Below are 21,688 nucleotides of genomic sequence, written 5' to 3' on the forward strand. Positions count from 1 at the left end.
TGAGAGTGAGTGACGATAGCAGCCCTGAGAGTGAGTGACGATAGCAGCCCTGAGAGTGAGTGACGATAGCAGCCCTGAGAGTGAGTGACAATAGCAGCCCTGAGAGTGAGTGACGATAGCAGCCCTGAGAGTGAGTGACGATAGCAGCCCTAAGAGTAAGAGACGATAGCAGCCCTGAGAGTGAGTGACGATAGCAGCCCTGACTGAGAGTGAGTGACGATAGCAGCCCTCCTAAGAGTGAGAGACAATAGCAGCCCTAAGAGTAAGAGACGATAGCAGCCCTAAGAGTGAGAGACGATAGCAGCCCTGAGAGTGAGAGACGATAGCAGCCCTGAGAGTGAGAGACGATAGCAGCCCTAAGAGTGAGAGACGATAGCAGCCCTAAGAGTAAGAGACGATAGCAGCCCTAAGAGTGAGACGATAGCAGCCCTAAGACTGAGAGACGATAGCAGCCCTAAGAGTGAGTGACGATAGCAGCCCTAAGACTGAGAGACGATAGCAGCCCTAAGAGTGAGTGACGATAGCAGCCCTAAGAGTGAGAGACGATAGCAGCCCTAAGAGTGAGAGACGATAGCAGCCCTAAGAGTGAGAGACGATAGCAGCCCTGAGAGTGAGAGACGATAGCAGCCCTGAGAGTGAGAGACGATAGCAGCCCTGAGAGTGAGAGACGATAGCAGCCCTGAGAGTGAGTGACGATAGCAGCCCTGAGAGTGAGTGACGATAGCAGCCCTGAGAGTGAGTGACGATAGCAGCCCTGAGAGTGAGTGACCCTGATAGCAGCCCTAGAGAGTGAGTGACGATAGCAGCCCTGACTGAGAGTGAGTGACGATAGCAGCCCTGAGAGAGTGAGTGACGATAGCAGCCCTGACTGAGAGTGAGTGACGATAGCAGCCCTAAGAGTGAGTGACGATAGCAGCCCTAAGAGTGAGTGACGATAGCAGCCCTGAGAGTGAGTGACGATAGCAGCCCTGAGAGTGAGTGACGATAGCAGCCCTGAGAGTGAGTGATGATAGCAGCCCCTAAGAGTGAGAGACGATAGCAGCCCTAAGAGTAAGAGACGATAGCAGCCCTGAGAGTGAGTGACGATAGCAGCCCTGACTGAGAGTGAGTGACGATAGCAGCCCTCCTAAGAGTGAGTGACGATAGCAGCCCTAAGAGTAGAGACGATAGCAGCCCTAAGAGTGAGAGACGATAGCAGCCCTAAGAGTGAGAGAGACGATAGCAGCCCTGAGAGTGAGAGACGATAGCAGCCCTGAGAGTGAGAGACGATAGCAGCCCTGAGAGTGAGAGACGATAGCAGCCCTAAGAGTGAGAGACGATAGCAGCCCTAAGAGTAAGAGACGATAGCAGCCCTAAGAGTGAGACGATAGCAGCCCTAAGACTGAGAGACGATAGCAGCCCTAAGAGTGAGTGACGATAGCAGCCCTAAGACTGAGAGACGATAGCAGCCCTAAGAGTGAGTGACGATAGCAGCCCTAAGAGTGAGTGACGATAGCAGCTCTAAGAGTAAGAGATGATAGCAGCCCTAAGAGTGAGACAATAGCAGCCCTAAGACTGAGAGACAATAGCAGCCCTAAGAGTGAGTGACGATAGCAGCCCTAAGAGTGAGTGACGATAGCAGCCCTGAGAGTGAGTGACAATAGCAGCCCTGAGAGTGAGTGACGATAGCAGCCCTGAGAGTGAGTGACGATAGCAGCCCTGAGAGTGAGTGACGATAGCAGCCCTGAGACTGAGTGACGATAGCAGCCCTAAGACAGTGACGATAGCAGCCCTAAGACTGAGAGACGATAGCAGCCCTGAGAGTGAGTGACGATAGCAGCCCTGAGACTGAGAGACGATAGCAGCCCTGAGACTGAGAGACGATAGCAGCCCTGAGACTGAGAGACGATAGCAGCCCTGAGACTGAGAGACGATAGCAGCCCTGAGAGTGAGTGACGATAGCAGCCCTGAGAGTGAGTGACGATAGCAGCCCTGAGAGTGAGTGACGATAGCAGCCCTGAGAGTGAGTGACGATAGCAGCCCTGAGAGTGAGTGACGATAGCAGCCCTGAGAGTGAGTGACGATAGCAGCCCTGAGAGTGAGTGACGATAGCAGCCCTAAGAGTGAGTGACGATAGCAGCCCTGAGAGTGAGTGACGATAGCAGACCTAAGAGTGAGTGAGATAGCAGCCCTGAGAGTGAGTGACGATAGCAGCCCTGAGAGTGAGTGACGATAGCAGCCCTGAGAGTGAGTGACGATAGCAGCCCTGAGAGTGAGTGACAATAGCAGCCCTGACTGAGAGTGAGTGACGATAGCAGCCCTAAGAGTGAGAGATAGCAGCCCTAGAGTGAGAGACAGCAGCCCTAAGAGTGAGAGACGATAGCAGCCCTAAGACTGAGAGACGATAGCAGCCCTAAGAGATGCAGCCCTAAGACTGATAGCAGCCCCTAAGAGTGAGTGACGATAGCAGCCCTAAGACTGAGAGACGATAGCAGCCCTAAGAGTGAGTGACGATAGCAGCCCTAAGAGTGAGTGACGATAGCAGCCCTGAGAGTGAGTGACGATAGCAGCCCTGAGAGTGAGTGACGATAGCAGCCCTGAGAGTGAGTGACGATAGCAGCCCTGAGAGTGAGTGACGATAGCAGCCCTGAGACTGAGAGACGATAGCAGCCCTGAGACTGAGAGACGATAGCAGCGCTAAGAGTAAGAGACGATAGCAGCCCTAAGACTGAGAGACGATAGCAGCCCTAAGAGTAAGAGACGATAGCAGCCCTAAGAGTGAGAGACGATAGCAGCCCTAAGAGTAAGAGATGATAGCAGCCCTAAGAGTGAGACTATAGCAGCCCTAAGACTGAGAGACGATAGCAGCCCTAAGAGTAAGAGACGATAGCAGCCCTAAGAGTAAGAGACGATAGCAGCCCTAAGAGTGAGAGACGATAGCTACCCTAAGAGTGAGAGACGATAGCTACCCTAAGAGTAAGAGATGATAGCAGCCCTAAGAGTGAGACAATAGCAGCCCTAAGACTGAGTGACGATAGCAGCCCTAAGACTGAGTGACGATAGCAGCCCTAAGACTGAGTGACGATAGCAGCCCTGAGAGTGAGTGACGATAGCAGCCCTGAGAGTGAGTGACGATAGCAGCCCTAAGACTGAGAGACGATAGCAGCCCTGAGAGTGAGTGACGATAGCAGCCCTGAGAGTGAGTGACGATAGCAGCCCTGAGAGTGAGTGACGATAGCAGCCCTGAGAGTGAGTGACGATAGCAGCCCTGAGAGTGAGTGACGATAGCAGCCCTGAGAGTGAGTGACGATAGCAGCCCTGAGAGTGAGTGACGATAGCAGCCCTAAGAGTGAGTGACGATAGCAGCCCTGACTGAGAGTGAGTGACGATAGCAGCCCTGACTGAGAGTGAGTGACGATAGCAGCCCTGACTGAGAGTGAGTGACGATAGCAGCCCTGACTGAGAGTGAGTGACGATAGCAGCCCTGACTGAGAGTGAGTGACGATAGCAGCCCTGAGAGTGAGTGACGATAGCAGCCCTGAGAGTGAGTGACGATAGCAGCCCTGAGAGTGAGTGACGATAGCAGCCCTGAGAGTGAGTGACGATAGCAGCCCTGAGAGTGAGTGACGATAGCAGCCCTGAGAGTGAGTGACGATAGCAGCCCTCCTAAGAGTGAGAGACGATAGCAGCCCTAAGAGTAAGAGACGATAGCAGCCCTGAGAGTGAGTGACGATAGCAGCCCTGACTGAGAGTGAGTGACGATAGCAGCCCCTAAGAGTGAGAGACGATAGCAGCCCTAAGAGTAAGAGACGATAGCAGCCCTGAGAGTGAGTGACGATAGCAGCCCTGACTGAGAGTGAGTGACGATAGCAGCCCTCCTAAGAGTGAGAGACGATAGCAGCCCTAAGAGTAAGAGACGATAGCAGCCCTGAGAGTGAGTGACGATAGCAGCCCTGACTGAGAGTGAGTGACGATAGCAGCCCTCCTAAGAGTGAGAGACGATAGCAGCCCTAAGAGTAAGAGACGATAGCAGCCCTAAGAGTGAGTGACGATAGCAGCCCTAAGACTGAGTGACGATAGCAGCCCTAAGACTGAGTGACGATAGCAGCCCTGAGAGTGAGTGACGATAGCAGCCCTGAGAGTGAGTGACGATAGCAGCCCTAAGACTGAGAGACGATAGCAGCCCTGAGAGTGAGTGACGATAGCAGCCCTGAGAGTGAGTGACGATAGCAGCCCTGAGAGTGAGTGACGATAGCAGCCCTGAGAGTGAGTGACGATAGCAGCCCTGAGAGTGAGAGACGATAGCAGCCCTAAGAGTGAGAGACGATAGCAGCCCTAAGAGTGAGTGAGCCCTAAGAGTGAGTGATAGCAGCCCTAAGAGTGAGAGACGATAGCAGCCCTAAGAGTAAGAGACGATAGCAGCCCTAAGAGTGAGTGACGATAGCAGCCCTAAGAGTGAGAGACGATAGCAGCCCTAAGAGTGAGAGACGATAGCAGCCCTGAGAGTGAGAGACGATAGCAGCCCTAAGAGTGAGAGACGATAGCAGCCCTAAGAGTGAGACACGATAGCAGCCCTAAGAGTGAGACGATAGCAGCCCTAAGACTGAGAGACGATAGCAGCCCTAAGAGTGAGTGACGATTAGCAGCCCTAAGACTGAGTGACGATAGCAGCCCTAAGACTGAGAGATGATAGCAGCCCTAAGAGTGAGTGACGATAGCAGCCCTGAGAGTGAGTGACGATAGCAGCCCTGAGAGTGAGTGACGATAGCAGCCCTGAGAGTGAGTGACGATAGCAGCCCTGAGAGTGAGAGACGATAGCAGCCCTAAGAGTAAGAGACGATAGCAGCCCTAAGACTGAGAGACGATAGCAGCCCTAAGAGTAAGAGACGATAGCAGCCCTAAGAGTGAGAGACGATAGCTACCCTAAGAGTGAGTGACGATAGCAGCCCTGAGAGTGAGTGACGATAGCAGCCCTAAGACTGAGAGACGATAGCAGCCCTGAGAGTGAGTGACGATAGCAGCCCTAAGACTGAGAGACGATAGCAGCCCTGAGACTGAGAGACGATAGCAGCCCTGAGACTGAGAGACGATAGCAGCCCTGAGACTGAGAGACGATAGCAGCCCTGAGACTGAGAGACGATAGCAGCCCTGAGACTGAGAGACGATAGCAGCCCTGAGACTGAGAGACGATAGCAGCCCTGAGACTGAGAGACGATAGCAGCCCTGAGACTGAGAGACGATAGCAGCCCTGAGACTGAGAGACGATAGCAGCCCTGAGACTGAGAGACGATAGCAGCCCTGAGACTGAGAGACGATAGCAGCCCTGAGACTGAGAGACGATAGCAGCCCTGAGACTGAGAGACGATAGCAGCCCTGAGAGTGAGTGACGATAGCAGCCCTGAGAGTGAGTGACGATAGCAGCCCTGAGAGTGAGTGACAATAGCAGCCCTGAGAGTGAGTGACGATAGCAGCCCTGAGAGTGAGTGACGATAGCAGCCCTGAGAGTGAGTGACGATAGCAGCCCTGAGAGTGAGTGACGATAGCAGCCCTGAGAGTGAGTGACGATAGCAGCCCTAAGAGTGAGAGACGATAGCAGCCCTAAGAGTAAGAGACGATAGCAGCCCTGAGAGTGAGTGACGATAGCAGCCCTGACTGAGAGTGAGTGACGATAGCAGCCCTCCTAAGAGTGAGAGACGATAGCAGCCCTAAGAGTAAGAGACGATAGCAGCCCTAAGAGTGAGTGACGATAGCAGCCCTAAGACTGAGTGACGATAGCAGCCCTAAGACTGAGTGACGATAGCAGCCCTGAGAGTGAGTGACGATAGCAGCCCTGAGAGTGAGTGACGATAGCAGCCCTAAGACTGAGAGACGATAGCAGCCCTGAGAGTGAGTGACGATAGCAGCCCTGAGAGTGAGTGACGATAGCAGCCCTGAGAGTGAGTGACGATAGCAGCCCTGAGAGTGAGTGACGATAGCAGCCCTGAGAGTGAGTGACGATAGCAGCCCTGAGAGTGAGTGACGATAGCAGCCCTGAGAGTGAGAGACGATAGCAGCCCTAAGAGTGAGAGACGATAGCAGCCCTAAGAGTGAGTGACGATAGCAGCCCTAAGAGTGAGAGACGATAGCAGCCCTAAGAGTAAGAGACGATAGCAGCCCTAAGAGTGAGTGACGATAGCAGCCCTAAGAGTGAGAGACGATAGCAGCCCTGAGACTGAGAGACGATAGCAGCCCTGAGACTGAGAGACGATAGCAGCCCTGAGACTGAGAGACGATAGCAGCCCTGAGACTGAGAGACGATAGCAGCCCTGAGACTGAGAGACGATAGCAGCCCTGAGAGTGAGTGACGATAGCAGCCCTGAGAGTGAGTGACGATAGCAGCCCTGAGAGTGAGTGACAATAGCAGCCCTGAGAGTGAGTGACGATAGCAGCCCTGAGAGTGAGTGACGATAGCAGCCCTGAGAGTGAGTGACGATAGCAGCCCTGAGAGTGAGTGACGATAGCAGCCCTAAGAGTGAGTGACGATAGCAGCCCTGAGAGTGAGTGACGATAGCAGACCTAAGAGTGAGTGACGATAGCAGCCCTGAGAGTGAGTGACGATAGCAGCCCTGAGAGTGAGTGACGATAGCAGCCCTGAGAGTGAGTGACGATAGCAGCCCTGAGAGTGAGTGACGATAGCAGCCCTGAGAGTGAGTGACGATAGCAGCCCTGAGAGTGAGTGACGATAGCAGCCCTGAGAGTGAGTGACAATAGCAGCCCTGACTGAGAGTGAGTGACGATAGCAGCCCTAAGAGTGAGAGACGATAGCAGCCCTAAGAGTGAGAGACGATAGCAGCCCTAAGAGTGAGAGACGATAGCAGCCCTAAGACTGAGAGACGATAGCAGCCCTAAGACTGAGAGACGATAGCAGCCCTAAGAGTAAGAGACGATAGCAGCCCTAAGAGTGAGTGACGATAGCAGCCCTGAGAGTGAGTGACGATAGCAGCCCTGAGAGTGAGTGACGATAGCAGCCCTAAGAGTGAGTGACGATAGCAGCCCTGAGAGTGAGTGACGATAGCAGACCTAAGAGTGAGTGACGATAGCAGCCCTGAGAGTGAGTGACGATAGCAGCCCTGAGAGTGAGTGACGATAGCAGCCCTGAGAGTGAGTGACGATAGCAGCCCTGAGAGTGAGTGACGATAGCAGCCCTGAGAGTGAGTGACGATAGCAGCCCTGACTGAGAGTGAGTGACGATAGCAGCCCTAAGAGTGAGAGACGATAGCAGCCCTAAGAGTGAGAGACGATAGCAGCCCTAAGAGTGAGAGACGATAGCAGCCCTAAGAGTGAGAGACGATAGCAGCCCTAAGACTGAGAGACGATAGCAGCCCTAAGAGTAAGAGACGATAGCAGCCCTAAGAGTGAGAGACGATAGCAGCCCTAAGACTGAGAGACGATAGCAGCCCTAAGACTGAGAGACGATAGCAGCCCTAAGAGTAAGAGACGATAGCAGCCCTAAGAGTGAGAGACGATAGCAGCCCTAAGAGTAAGAGATGATAGCAGCCCTAAGAGTGAGACTATAGCAGCCCTAAGACTGAGAGACGATAGCAGCCCTAAGAGTAAGAGACGATAGCAGCCCTAAGAGTAAGAGACGATAGCAGCCCTAAGAGTGAGAGACGATAGCTACCCTAAGAGTGAGAGACGATAGCTACCCTAAGAGTAAGAGATGATAGCAGCCCTAAGAGTGAGACAATAGCAGCCCTAAGACTGAGTGACGATAGCAGCCCTAAGACTGAGTGACGATAGCAGCCCTAAGACTGAGTGACGATAGCAGCCCTGAGAGTGAGTGACGATAGCAGCCCTGAGAGTGAGTGACGATAGCAGCCCTGAGACTGAGAGACGATAGCAGCCCTGAGAGTGAGTGACGATAGCAGCCCTGACAGTGAGTGACGATAGCAGCCCTGAGAGTGAGTGACGATAGCAGCCCTGAGAGTGAGTGACGATAGCAGCCCTAAGAGTGAGTGACGATAGCAGCCCTGAGAGTGAGTGACGATAGCAGCCCTGAGAGTGAGTGACGATAGCAGCCCTGAGAGTGAGTGACGATAGCAGCCCTGAGAGTGAGTGACGATAGCAACCCTAAGAGTGAGTGACGATAGCAGCCCTAAGAGTGAGTGACGATAGCAGCCCTGAGAGTGAGTGACGATAGCAGCCCTGACTGAGAGTGAGTGACGATAGCAGCCCTGACTGAGAGTGAGTGACGATAGCAGCCCTGAGAGTGAGTGACGATAGCAGCCCTGAGAGTGAGTGACGATAGCAGCCCTGAGAGTGAGTGACGATAGCAGCCCTGAGAGTGAGTGACGATAGCAGCCCTGAGAGTGAGTGACGATAGCAGCCCTGAGAGTGAGTGACGATAGCAGCCCTGAGAGTGAGTGACAATAGCAGCCCTGAGAGTGAGTGACGATAGCAGCCCTGAGAGTGAGTGACGATAGCAGCCCTAAGAGTAAGAGACGATAGCAGCCCTGAGAGTGAGTGACGATAGCAGCCCTGACTGAGAGTGAGTGACGATAGCAGCCCTCCTAAGAGTGAGAGACGATAGCAGCCCTAAGAGTAAGAGACGATAGCAGCCCTAAGAGTGAGAGACGATAGCAGCCCTGAGAGTGAGAGACGATAGCAGCCCTGAGAGTGAGAGACGATAGCAGCCCTAAGAGTGAGAGACGATAGCAGCCCTAAGAGTAAGAGACGATAGCAGCCCTAAGAGTGAGACGATAGCAGCCCTAAGACTGAGAGACGATAGCAGCCCTAAGAGTGAGTGACGATAGCAGCCCTAAGACTGAGAGACGATAGCAGCCCTAAGAGTGAGTGACGATAGCAGCCCTAAGAGTGAGAGACGATAGCAGCCCTAAGAGTAAGAGACGATAGCAGCCCTAAGAGTGAGAGACGATAGCAGCCCTGAGAGTGAGAGACGATAGCAGCCCTGAGAGTGAGAGACGATAGCAGCCCTGAGAGTGAGTGACGATAGCAGCCCTGAGAGTGAGTGACGATAGCAGCCCTGAGAGTGAGTGACGATAGCAGCCCTGAGAGTGAGTGACGATAGCAGACCTAGGAGTGAGTGACGATAGCAGCCCTGACTGAGAGTGAGTGACGATAGCAGCCCTGACTGAGAGTGAGTGACGATAGCAGCCCTGACTGAGAGTGAGTGACGATAGCAGCCCTAAGAGTGAGTGACGATAGCAGCCCTAAGAGTGAGTGACGATAGCAGCCCTGAGAGTGAGTGACGATAGCAGCCCTGAGAGTGAGTGACGATAGCAGCCCTGACTGAGAGTGAGTGATGATAGCAGCCCTCCTAAGAGTGAGAGACGATAGCAGCCCTAAGAGTAAGAGACGATAGCAGCCCTGAGAGTGAGTGACGATAGCAGCCCTGACTGAGAGTGAGTGACGATAGCAGCCCTCCTAAGAGTGAGTGACGATAGCAGCCCTAAGAGTAAGAGACGATAGCAGCCCTAAGAGTGAGAGACGATAGCAGCCCTAAGAGTGAGAGAGACGATAGCAGCCCTGAGAGTGAGAGACGATAGCAGCCCTGAGAGTGAGAGACGATAGCAGCCCTGAGAGTGAGAGACGATAGCAGCCCTAAGAGTGAGAGACGATAGCAGCCCTAAGAGTAAGAGACGATAGCAGCCCTAAGAGTGAGACGATAGCAGCCCTAAGACTGAGAGACGATAGCAGCCCTAAGAGTGAGTGACGATAGCAGCCCTAAGACTGAGAGACGATAGCAGCCCTAAGAGTGAGTGACGATAGCAGCCCTAAGAGTGAGTGACGATAGCAGCTCTAAGAGTAAGAGATGATAGCAGCCCTAAGAGTGAGACAATAGCAGCCCTAAGACTGAGAGACAATTGCAGCCCTAAGAGTGAGTGACGATAGCAGCCCTAAGACTGAGAGACGATAGCAGCCCTAAGAGTGAGTGACGATAGCAGCCCTAAGAGTGAGTGACGATAGCAGCCCTGAGAGTGAGTGACAATAGCAGCCCTGAGAGTGAGTGACGATAGCAGCCCTGAGAGTGAGTGACGATAGCAGCCCTGAGAGTGAGTGACGATAGCAGCCCTGAGACTGAGTGACGATAGCAGCCCTAAGACAGTGACGATAGCAGCCCTAAGACTGAGAGACGATAGCAGCCCTGAGAGTGAGTGACGATAGCAGCCCTGAGACTGAGAGACGATAGCAGCCCTGAGACTGAGAGACGATAGCAGCCCTGAGACTGAGAGACGATAGCAGCCCTGAGACTGAGAGACGATAGCAGCCCTGAGAGTGAGTGACGATAGCAGCCCTGAGAGTGAGTGACGATAGCAGCCCTGAGAGTGAGTGACGATAGCAGCCCTGAGAGTGAGTGACGATAGCAGCCCTGAGAGTGAGTGACGATAGCAGCCCTGAGAGTGAGTGACGATAGCAGCCCTGAGAGTGAGTGACGATAGCAGCCCTAAGAGTGAGTGACGATAGCAGCCCTGAGAGTGAGTGACGATAGCAGACCTAAGAGTGAGTGACGATAGCAGCCCTGAGAGTGAGTGACGATAGCAGCCCTGAGAGTGAGTGACGATAGCAGCCCTGAGAGTGAGTGACGATAGCAGCCCTGAGAGTGAGTGACAATAGCAGCCCTGACTGAGAGTGAGTGACGATAGCAGCCCTAAGAGTGAGAGACGATAGCAGCCCTAAGAGTGAGAGACGATAGCAGCCCTAAGAGTGAGAGACGATAGCAGCCCTAAGACTGAGAGACGATAGCAGCCCTAAGAGTGAGTGACGATAGCAGCCCTAAGACTGAGAGACGATAGCAGCCCTAAGAGTGAGTGACGATAGCAGCCCTAAGACTGAGAGACGATAGCAGCCCTAAGAGTGAGTGACGATAGCAGCCCTAAGAGTGAGTGACGATAGCAGCCCTGAGAGTGAGTGACGATAGCAGCCCTGAGAGTGAGTGACGATAGCAGCCCTGAGAGTGAGTGACGATAGCAGCCCTGAGAGTGAGTGACGATAGCAGCCCTGAGACTGAGAGACGATAGCAGCCCTGAGACTGAGAGACGATAGCAGCGCTAAGAGTAAGAGACGATAGCAGCCCTAAGACTGAGAGACGATAGCAGCCCTAAGAGTAAGAGACGATAGCAGCCCTAAGAGTGAGAGACGATAGCAGCCCTAAGAGTAAGAGATGATAGCAGCCCTAAGAGTGAGACTATAGCAGCCCTAAGACTGAGAGACGATAGCAGCCCTAAGAGTAAGAGACGATAGCAGCCCTAAGAGTAAGAGACGATAGCAGCCCTAAGAGTAAGAGACGATAGCAGCCCTAAGAGTGAGAGACGATAGCTACCCTAAGAGTGAGAGACGATAGCTACCCTAAGAGTAAGAGATGATAGCAGCCCTAAGAGTGAGACAATAGCAGCCCTAAGACTGAGTGACGATAGCAGCCCTAAGACTGAGTGACGATAGCAGCCCTAAGACTGAGTGACGATAGCAGCCCTAAGAGTGAGTGACGATAGCAGCCCTGAGAGTGAGTGACGATAGCAGCCCTGAGAGTGAGTGACGATAGCAGCCCTAAGACTGAGAGACGATAGCAGCCCTGAGAGTGAGTGACGATAGCAGCCCTGAGAGTGAGTGACGATAGCAGCCCTGAGAGTGAGTGACGATAGCAGCCCTGAGAGTGAGTGACGATAGCAGCCCTGAGAGTGAGTGACGATAGCAGCCCTGAGAGTGAGTGACGATAGCAGCCCTGAGAGTGAGTGACGATAGCAGCCCTGAGAGTGAGTGACGATAGCAGCCCTGAGAGTGAGTGACGATAGCAACCCTAAGAGTGAGTGACGATAGCAGCCCTGACTGAGAGTGAGTGACGATAGCAGCCCTGACTGAGAGTGAGTGACGATAGCAGCCCTGACTGAGAGTGAGTGACGATAGCAGCCCTGACTGAGAGTGAGTGACGATAGCAGCCCTGAGAGTGAGTGACGATAGCAGCCCTGAGAGTGAGTGACGATAGCAGCCCTGAGAGTGAGTGACGATAGCAGCCCTGAGAGTGAGTGACGATAGCAGCCCTGAGAGTGAGTGACGATAGCAGCCCTGAGAGTGAGTGACGATAGCAGCCCTGAGAGTGAGTGACGATAGCAGCCCTCCTAAGAGTGAGAGACGATAGCAGCCCTAAGAGTAAGAGACGATAGCAGCCCTGAGAGTGAGTGACGATAGCAGCCCTGACTGAGAGTGAGTGACGATAGCAGCCCTCCTAAGAGTGAGAGACGATAGCAGCCCTAAGAGTAAGAGACGATAGCAGCCCTGAGAGTGAGTGACGATAGCAGCCCTGACTGAGAGTGAGTGACGATAGCAGCCCTCCTAAGAGTGAGAGACGATAGCAGCCCTAAGAGTAAGAGACGATAGCAGCCCTGAGAGTGAGTGACGATAGCAGCCCTCCTAAGAGTGAGAGACGATAGCAGCCCTAAGAGTAAGAGACGATAGCAGCCCTAAGAGTGAGTGACGATAGCAGCCCTAAGACTGAGTGACGATAGCAGCCCTAAGACTGAGTGACGATAGCAGCCCTGAGAGTGAGTGACGATAGCAGCCCTGAGAGTGAGTGACGATAGCAGCCCTAAGACTGAGAGACGATAGCAGCCCTGAGAGTGAGTGACGATAGCAGCCCTGAGAGTGAGTGACGATAGCAGCCCTGAGAGTGAGTGACGATAGCAGCCCTGAGAGTGAGTGACGATAGCAGCCCTGAGAGTGAGAGACGATAGCAGCCCTAAGAGTAAGAGACGATAGCAGCCCTAAGAGTGAGTGACGATAGCAGCCCTAAGAGTGAGAGACGATAGCAGCCCTAAGAGTAAGAGACGATAGCAGCCCTAAGAGTGAGTGACGATAGCAGCCCTAAGAGTGAGAGACGATAGCAGCCCTAAGAGTGAGAGACGATAGCAGCCCTGAGAGTGAGAGACGATAGCAGCCCTAAGAGTGAGAGACGATAGCAGCCCTAAGAGTGAGACACGATAGCAGCCCTAAGAGTGAGACGATAGCAGCCCTAAGACTGAGAGACGATAGCAGCCCTAAGAGTGAGTGACGATTAGCAGCCCTAAGACTGAGTGACGATAGCAGCCCTAAGACTGAGAGACGATAGCAGCCCTAAGAGTGAGTGACGATAGCAGCCCTGAGAGTGAGTGACGATAGCAGCCCTGAGAGTGAGTGACGATAGCAGCCCTGAGAGTGAGTGACGATAGCAGCCCTGAGAGTGAGTGACGATAGCAGCCCTGAGAGTGAGAGACGATAGCAGCCCTGAGAGTAAGAGACGATAGCAGCCCTAAGACTGAGAGACGATAGCAGCCCTAAGAGTAAGAGACGATAGCAGCCCTAAGAGTGAGAGACGATAGCTAGAGTGAGTGACGATAGCAGCCCTGAGAGTGAGTGACGATAGCAGCCCTAAGACTGAGAGACGATAGCAGCCCTGAGAGTGAGTGACGATAGCAGCCCTAAGACTGAGAGACGATAGCAGCCCTGAGACTGAGAGACGATAGCAGCCCTGAGACTGAGAGACGATAGCAGCCCTGAGACTGAGAGACGATAGCAGCCCTGAGACTGAGAGACGATAGCAGCCCTGAGACTGAGAGACGATAGCAGCCCTGAGACTGAGAGACGATAGCAGCCCTAAGAGTAAGAGACGATAGCAGCCCTGAGAGTGAGAGACCCTGATGAGCAGCCCTGAGAGTGAGTGACGATAGCAGCCCTGACTGAGAGAGTGAGTGACGATAGCAGCCCTCCTAAGAGTGAGAGACGATAGCAGCCCTAAGAGTGAGAGAGACGATAGCAGCCCTAAGAGTGAGTGACGATAGCAGCCCTAAGACTGAGTGACGATAGCAGCCCTAAGACTGAGTGACGATAGCAGCCCTGAGAGTGAGTGACGATAGCAGCCCTGAGTGAGTGACGATAGCAGCCCTAAGACTGAGAGACGATAGCAGCCCTGAGAGTGAGTGACAGCAGCCCTGAGAGTGAGTGACGATAGCAGCCCTGAGAGTGAGTGACGATAGCAGCCCTGAGAGTGAGTGACGATAGCAGCCCTGAGAGTGAGTGACGATAGCAGCCCTGAGAGTGAGTGACGATAGCAGCCCTGAGAGTGAGAGACGATAGCAGCCCTAAGAGTAAGAGACGATAGCAGCCCTAAGAGTGAGTGACGATAGCAGCCCTAAGAGTGAGAGACGATAGCAGCCCTAAGAGTAAGAGACGATAGCAGCCCTAAGAGTGAGTGACGATAGCAGCCCTAAGAGTGAGAGACGATAGCAGCCCTGAGACTGAGAGACGATAGCAGCCCTGAGACTGAGAGACGATAGCAGCCCTGAGACTGAGAGACGATAGCAGCCCTGAGACTGAGAGACGATAGCAGCCCTGAGACTGAGAGACGATAGCAGCCCTGAGAGTGAGTGACGATAGCAGCCCTGAGAGTGAGTGACGATAGCAGCCCTGAGAGTGAGTGACAATAGCAGCCCTGAGAGTGAGTGACGATAGCAGCCCTGAGAGTGAGTGACGATAGCAGCCCTGAGAGTGAGTGACGATAGCAGCCCTGAGAGTGAGTGACGATAGCAGCCCTAAGAGTGAGTGACGATAGCAGCCCTGAGAGTGAGTGACGATAGCAGACCTAAGAGTGAGTGACGATAGCAGCCCTGAGAGTGAGTGACGATAGCAGCCCTGAGAGTGAGTGACGATAGCAGCCCTGAGAGTGAGTGACGATAGCAGCCCTGAGAGTGAGTGACGATAGCAGCCCTGAGAGTGAGTGACGATAGCAGCCCTGAGAGTGAGTGACGATAGCAGCCCTGAGAGTGAGTGACAATAGCAGCCCTGACTGAGAGTGAGTGACGATAGCAGCCCTAAGAGTGAGAGACGATAGCAGCCCTAAGAGTGAGAGACGATAGCAGCCCTAAGAGTGAGAGACGATAGCAGCCCTAAGACTGAGAGACGATAGCAGCCCTAAGACTGAGAGACGATAGCAGCCCTAAGAGTAAGAGACGATAGCAGCCCTAAGAGTGAGTGACGATAGCAGCCCTGAGAGTGAGTGACGATAGCAGCCCTGAGAGTGAGTGACGATAGCAGCCCTAAGAGTGAGTGACGATAGCAGCCCTGAGAGTGAGTGACGATAGCAGACCTAAGAGTGAGTGACGATAGCAGCCCTGAGAGTGAGTGACGATAGCAGCCCTGAGAGTGAGTGACGATAGCAGCCCTGAGAGTGAGTGACGATAGCAGCCCTGAGAGTGAGTGACGATAGCAGCCCTGAGAGTGAGTGACAATAGCAGCCCTGACTGAGAGTGAGTGACGATAGCAGCCCTAAGAGTGAGAGACGATAGCAGCCCTAAGAGTGAGAGACGATAGCAGCCCTAAGAGTGAGAGACGATAGCAGCCCTAAGAGTGAGAGACGATAGCAGCCCTAAGACTGAGAGACGATAGCAGCCCTAAGAGTAAGAGACGATAGCAGCCCTAAGAGTGAGAGACGATAGCAGCCCTAAGACTGAGAGACGATAGCAGCCCTAAGACTGAGAGACGATAGCAGCCCTAAGAGTAAGAGACGATAGCAGCCCTAAGAGTGAGAGACGATAGCAGCCCTAAGAGTAAGAGATGATAGCAGCCCTAAGAGTGAGACTATAGCAGCCCTAAGACTGAGAGACGATAGCAGCCCTAAGAGTAAGAGACGATAGCAGCCCTAAGAGTAAGAGACGATAGCAGCCCTAAGAGTGAGAGACGATAGCTACCCTAAGAGTGAGAGACGATAGCTACCCTAAGAGTAAGAGATGATAGCAGCCCTAAGAGTGAGACAATAGCAGCCCTAAGAGTGAGACAATAGCAGCCCTAAGACTGAGTGACGATAGCAGCCCTAAGACTGAGTGACGATAGCAGCCCTGAGACTGAGTGACGATAGCAGCCCTGAGAGTGAGTGACGATAGCAGCCCTGAGAGTGAGTGACGATAGCAGCCCTGAGAGTGAGTGACGATAGCAGCCCTGAGAGTGAGTGACGATAGCAGCCCTGAGAGTGAGTGACGATAGCAGCCCTGAGAGTGAGTGACGATAGCAGCCCTGAGAGTGAGTGACGATAGCAGCCCTGAGAGTGAGTGACGATAGCAGCCCTGAGAGTGAGTGACGATAGCAGCCCTGAGAGTGAGTGACGATAGCAGCCCTGAGAGTGAGTGACGATAGCAGCCCTGAGAGTGAGTGACGATAGCAACCCTAAGAGTGAGTGACGATAGCAGCCCTAAGAGTGAGTGACGATAGCAGCCCTGAGAGTGAGTGACGATAGCAGCCCTGACTGAGAGTGAGTGACGATAGCAGCCCTGACTGAGAGTGAGTGACGATAGCAGCCCTGACTGAGAGTGAGTGACGATAGCAGCCCTGAGAGTGAGTGACGATAGCAGCCCTGAGAGTGAGTGACGATAGCAGCCCTGAGAGTGAGTGACGATAGCAGCCCTAAGACTGAGAGACGATAGCAGCCCTGAGAGTGAGTGACGATAGCAGCCCTGAGAGTGAGTGACGATAGCAGCCCTGAGAGTGAGTGACGATAGCAGCCCTAAGAGTGAGTGACGATAGCAGCCCTAAGAGTGAGTGACGATAGCAGCCCTAAGACTGAGAGACGATAGCAGCCCTAAGAGTGAGTGACGATAGCAGCCCTAAGAGTGAGTGACGATAGCAGCCCTAAGAGTGAGTGACGATAGCAGCCCTGAGAGTGAGTGACGATAGCAGCCCTGAGAGTGAGTGACGATAGCAGCCCTGAGAGTGAGTGTCGATAGCAGCCCTGAGACTGAGAGACGATAGCAGCCCTGAGACTGAGAGACGATAGCAGCGCTAAGAGTAAGAGACGATAGCAGCCCTAAGACTGAGAGACGATAGCAGCCCTAAGAGTAAGAGACGATAGCAGCCCTAAGAGTGAGAGACGATAGCAGCCCTAAGAGTAAGAGATGATAGCAGCCCTAAGAGTGAGACTATAGCAGCCCTAAGACTGAGAGACGATAGCAGCCCTAAGAGTAAGAGACGATAGCAGCCCTAAGAGTGAGAGACGATAGCAGCCCTAAGAGTGAGAGACGATAGCTACCCTAAGAGTGAGAGACGATAGCTACCCTAAGAGTAAGAGATGATAGCAGCCCTAAGAGTGAGACAATAGCAGCCCTAAGACTGAGTGACGATAGCAGCCCTAAGACTGAGTGACGATAGCAGCCCTAAGACTGAGTGACGATAGCAGCCCTAAGACTGAGTGACGATAGCAGCCCTAAGACTGAGTGACGATAGCAGCCCTGAGAGTGAGTGACGATAGCAGCCCTAAGACTGAGAGACGATAGCAGCCCTGAGAGTGAGTGACGATAGCAGCCCTGAGAGTGAGTGACGATAGCAGCCCTGAGAGTGAGTGACGATAGCAGCCCTGAGAGTGAGTGACGATAGCAGCCCTGAGAGTGAGTGACGATAGCAGCCCTGAGAGTGAGTGACGATAGCAGACCTAGGAGTGAGTGACGATAGCAGCCCTGAGAGTGAGTGACGATAGCAGCCCTGACTGAGAGTGAGTGACGATAGCAGCCCTCCTAAGAGTGAGTGACGATAGCAGCCCTAAGAGTAAGAGACGATAGCAGCCCTAAGAGTGAGAGACGATAGCAGCCCTAAGAGTGAGAGACGATAGCAGCCCTGAGAGTGAGAGACGATAGCAGCCCTGAGAGTGAGAGACGATAGCAGCCCTAAGAGTGAGAGACGATAGCAGCCCTAAGAGTAAGAGACGATAGCAGCCCTAAGAGTGAGACGATAGCAGCCCTAAGACTGAGAGACGATAGCAGCCCTAAGAGTGAGTGACGATAGCAGCCCTAAGACTGAGAGACGATAGCAGCCCTAAGAGTGAGTGACGATAGCAGCCCTAAGAGTGAGTGACGATAGCAGCCCTGAGAGTGAGTGACGATAGCAGCCCTGAGAGTGAGTGACGATAGCAGCCCTGAGAGTGAGTGACGATAGCAGCCCTAAGACTGAGAGACGATAGCAGCCCTAAGAGTAAGAGACGATAGCAGCCCTAAGAGTAAGAGATGATAGCAGCCCTAAGAGTGAGACAATAGCAGCCCTAAGACTGAGAGACAATTGCAGCCCTAAGAGTGAGTGACGATAGCAGCCCTAAGACTGAGAGACGATAGCAGCCCTAAGAGTGAGTGACGATAGCAGCCCTAAGAGTGAGTGACGATAGCAGCCCTAAGAGTGAGTGACGATAGCAGCCCTGAGAGTGAGTGACGATAGCAGCCCTGAGAGTGAGTGACGATAGCAGCCCTGAGAGTGAGTGACGATAGCAGCCCTGAGAGTGAGTGACGATAGCAGCCCTGAGAGTGAGAGACGATAGCAGCCCTGAGAGCGAGAGACGATAGCAGCCCTGAGAGCGAGAGACGATAGCAGCCCTGAGAGCGAGAGACGATAGCAGCCCTGAGAGCGAGAGACGATAGCAGCCCTGAGAGCGAGAGACGATAGCAGCCCTGAGAGCGAGAGACGATAGCAGCCCTGAGAGCGAGAGACGATAGCAGCCCTGAGAGCGAGAGACGATAGCAGCCCTGAGAGCGAGAGACGATAGCAGCCCTGAGAGCGAGAGACGATAGCAGCCCTGAGAGCGAGAGACGATAGCAGCCCTGAGAGCGAGAGACGATAGCAGCCCTGAGAGCGAGTGACGATAGCAGCCCTGAGAGCGAGTGACGATAGCAGCCCTGAGAGCGAGTGACGATAGCAGCCCTGAGAGCGAGTGACGATAGCAGCCCTGAGAGCGAGTGACGATAGCAGCCCTGAGAGCGAGTGACGATAACAGCCCTGGGAGCGAGTGACGATAGCAGCCCTGGGAGCGAGTGACGATAGCAGCCCTGAGAGCGAGTGACGATAGCAGCCCTGAGAGTGAGTGACGATAGCAGCCCTGAGAGCGAGTGACAATAGCAGCCCTGAGAGCGAGTGACGATAGCAGCCCTGAGAGCGAGTGACGATAGCAGCCCTGAGAGTGAGTGACGATAGCAGCCCTGAGAGTGAGAGACGATAGCAGCCCTAAGAGGGAGAGACGAATAGCAGCCCTGAGAGTGAGTGACGATAGCAGCCCTGAGAGTGAGAGACGATAGCAGCCCTGAGAGTGAGAGACGATAGCAGCCCTGAGAGTGAGTGACGATAGCAGCCCTGAGAGTGAGTGACGATAGCAGCCCTGAGAGTGAGTGACGATAGCAGCCCTAGCCCAATGCTCTCCCCCCGTGTGGCCCTACTTTCCTAAATGACAACAGAACTGAAATGACAACAGAATGGACCAAGAACTAATTATGGCAAAGTTCCTGGAGAGTTATAGGTATAGACTTCTGTTCCAGGCCAGCACTAACACAGCTGATTCAACTAATCAACCAGGTGTGAATAGTGCAGGTCTAGAACAAAAACCTATTCCCTGTAGCTATCCAGAGACAGAGTCGATGACCCCTAGATTGTGATGTGTCACAGTTGTTTCCTGCCATGACAACTGGGTTGAGATATTCCACTCATCAATACAGCCAGGGGCACATCTGTCTCTGTGTCAGTGTGTGTGTGTGTGTGTGTGTGTGTGTGTGTGTCTGTGTGTGTGTGTCTGTGTGTGTGTGTCTGTGTGTGTGTGTCTGTGTGTGTGTGTCTGTGTGTGTGTGTATATGAGTGTATTGATTATGGGGAGTGACGGATGCATTATAAATACTTTTCCATACATCAACCATGTATGTAAATATGATGTATGACACATGCTTCCCCCGACCCTCCAGATATACACACCTTTCTTGAACTCCTCCAGCATGGAGTCCAGCCGTGTGTCGTGGAACACAAAGTGGACCGGGTGGTTGTAGAACTTGGTGATGGTCTTCAGGGTGGTGCAGTCGTCAGGGTCCACGAACGCCAGGTCCTTCACATAGAGGATGTCCACGATGTTGGAGCGCTCGTCGTCGAACACAGGGATACGCGTGTAGCCGCTCTCCATGATCTCTGACATGGTGTTGAAGTCGAGGACCGCGTCGTTCTGGATCATGAAGCAGTGGGCCAGAGGAGTCATCACGCTCTCCACCGTCTTATTCCGGAGTTCCAGCGCTCCTTGGATCATGTTGAGCTCCTCTTTGACCAGGTCGTTGTACGGTTCCGTCACCCTGAGCATCTCCACCAGCTTCTCGCGGTTATACACAGTGCCAATCTCCTGGCCTAGGAGCACGTCTAGGAGCTTGCTGACGGGGAAGGAGAGGGGGAAGGTGAGCAACATGAAGAACTTGGTCACCTGGATGGTGTTGGCGCCCACCGCCAGCCCGTGGCGAGAACACAGCGCCTGGGGGACTATCTCACCGAAAATCACAATACCCACTGTGGAGGCGACCACGGCGCCCAGCCCAGAGCCTATCAGGTCATCCAGGAGGATGGTGAGTGTGGTATTGACCAAGACGTTACCAAGCAACAGAGAACAGAGAAGGTAGTTCCCCTTGCTGCGGATGGGCTCAATTTTGCGGGCATATTTCTTCTCCTTCTCTGAGCCACAGCTCTGGACTATACGGAGCTCCATGGGGTCCAGAGCCATGAGCCCCAGGTTCAGCCCGCTGAACATGCCAGACAGCACCAACAGACAGCAGATGAGGATGATCTGGAACCACAGGGGGAGGAGAGTTTTTTCCCCCTCCACCACCCGCAGTCTCCCGTCGCTATCCCCGAGCAGAGCCCACCTGCCATCTGCCAAACTCCTGATGCACAGCCCATACTCCTTGTGCGGCTCGCTCTTACGAAGCGGTTTAATGTTTATGCTGAGTACCCCCGTGGTCCCCCGGCTACTGATGTTCATGTAGTTTGCGATGCTGAAGTCTTTTGTGAAATCAACACAAGTGCTGTTAGGTGTGTCGTCAATAATGTTATTGTTTCCCCCATCCTCGCTCCCATCCCCTCGTTCTGTGAAGCGTATCTGAGCCCAGGTGCCCGAGTTGAGCTGCACTCCGTAGAACCGGAGCTGCACTGTGCTCTCCTCCGTTAATTGGATGACCCCATCGTCAGTGGTCGAGGCCGGTTTGTCGCTCCTCTCCAGCCGCATACCGAGCACCTGGCTCCCACTACTGCGGACACTCGAAGTGGCTGTCTCGGTGCGTCCCCCCACAGCACTCCAAAAGAAAACGATTAGAGTCAGAACGTAGCCTTGCTGCCCGCTCCATTCTGTCGCCATGTTTGTTTCACTGTACTGGCGACCTGGGTGCTGACGTCACTACTCATCTCCCTCCAGCCCCTCTACTATTACCATAATAACCCTAAAGCACCGCCTATCGGACACGGCAGGTATAGCCATACACACGTACACGTGTGTAACATACTGTTGGGGTTCAGCACAGGAGGTTGGTGGCACCTTCATTGGGGAGGACGGGCTCATGGTAATGGCTGGCGTGGAATTGGTGGGATAGTATCAAAAACATTAAACACATGGTTTCCCGTGGACTCCGTTCCAGCCATTATTACGAACCATCCTCCCTACCCCTTGACGTTCACATGTTGTTGTGTTACAGTCTGAATTGAAAATGGATTTTTCTCTCACACCCATCTACACACAAAGTGAAAACATGTTTTAAGCACTTACAGTTGACCAGGGCAGCTCTAGCAGGGCAGCAATGAGCAGGCAGTTTGCTCATTTCATTCTGTATCTTATCATTTATTAGGCTAACCGTTATGATTGTGTTTATAGCCCATACATAGGCTTTATAGTCCCCTCAAATGGTCTACAAGAAAGAACATTATA

General features: G+C 53.3%; 1 pseudogene; it reads right to left on the bottom strand.

Annotated features, from left to right (window-relative positions):
• LOC115117184 (metal transporter CNNM4-like) overlaps positions 1-21,158 on the bottom strand; it is a 92,303-nt pseudogene extending 71,145 nt beyond the window's left edge.
• Between the last annotated feature and the right edge of the window lie 530 nt (positions 21,159-21,688).

Source organism: Oncorhynchus nerka, linkage group LG4 (assembly GCF_034236695.1).
Source record: "Oncorhynchus nerka isolate Pitt River linkage group LG4, Oner_Uvic_2.0, whole genome shotgun sequence".
NCBI classification, from domain to species: Eukaryota; Metazoa; Chordata; class Actinopteri; order Salmoniformes; family Salmonidae; genus Oncorhynchus; species Oncorhynchus nerka.